Source organism: Arachis duranensis, chromosome 7 (assembly GCF_000817695.3).
Source record: "Arachis duranensis cultivar V14167 chromosome 7, aradu.V14167.gnm2.J7QH, whole genome shotgun sequence".
Taxonomy (NCBI): domain Eukaryota; kingdom Viridiplantae; phylum Streptophyta; class Magnoliopsida; order Fabales; family Fabaceae; genus Arachis; species Arachis duranensis.
The window spans coordinates 72,626,951-72,627,578 of NC_029778.3; the positions used below are offsets into that span (position 1 = coordinate 72,626,951).

Sequence of the window (628 nt, forward strand, 5' to 3'; positions counted from 1 at the left end):
GGTGGGATGATGAGCAAGCGCATCTTCGTCGATCTGGTCTCTTTTCAAGATTGGCCGAGATATTGCTTTCGCTTCGATTCTTCATCTATCAGTACGGTCTGGTCTATCACCTGGACATCTCCCAGCACAGCAAGAACTTTCTTGTTTATGTCCTTTCTTGGATTGTGATTGTTGCAGTTTTCCTCTTGGTGAAGGTAATTTCTTTCTTACTAAGTATGTAGACTTTGTTGAGTTGTTGTGTCGTGTGAGATACATTTAACACAAATTTTGATTCTCTAACTTTTGAATTTTCACTTTGTGATTTTTCACCTTTGAATAATTTTTCTTTTCATTTTTTTTGGTCCCACTTATGAAATAAATTGTGAGATATCACACCTTATCATTTAAAGTGAAATTCAAAATTTAGAGGATCCGAAGATCCAAATCTATTTAACACTGGTCCGGCGCACTATTGTTCAAGACTTCAAGGGTTCTAATAAAAATATATAGAGTTTTTGGACATACTAATACCATCACATGTGGTGCTTAACTTTTTTCTTAGCCAATATTCTTAAAATAAGTTTTAAGATAATATATATTTTTATTTATTAATACCAAAAACTGTTTTAAATGTTTTATATAATTAAAA

The 628-nt window shown here is 32.2% G+C and overlaps 1 protein-coding gene across 1 annotated transcript in view; it reads left to right on the plus strand.

Annotated features, from left to right (window-relative positions):
- Positions 1 to 6: 6 nt before the first annotated feature.
- Positions 7 to 628, plus strand: part of LOC110274232 (putative callose synthase 8) — a 2,460-nt gene continuing 1,838 nt past the window's right edge. The window contains exon 1 of the mRNA XM_021128306.2: positions 7 to 194. The gene's annotated coding sequence lies outside the window, so the exon portion shown is untranslated. The remainder of the gene's footprint in view (positions 195 to 628) is intronic.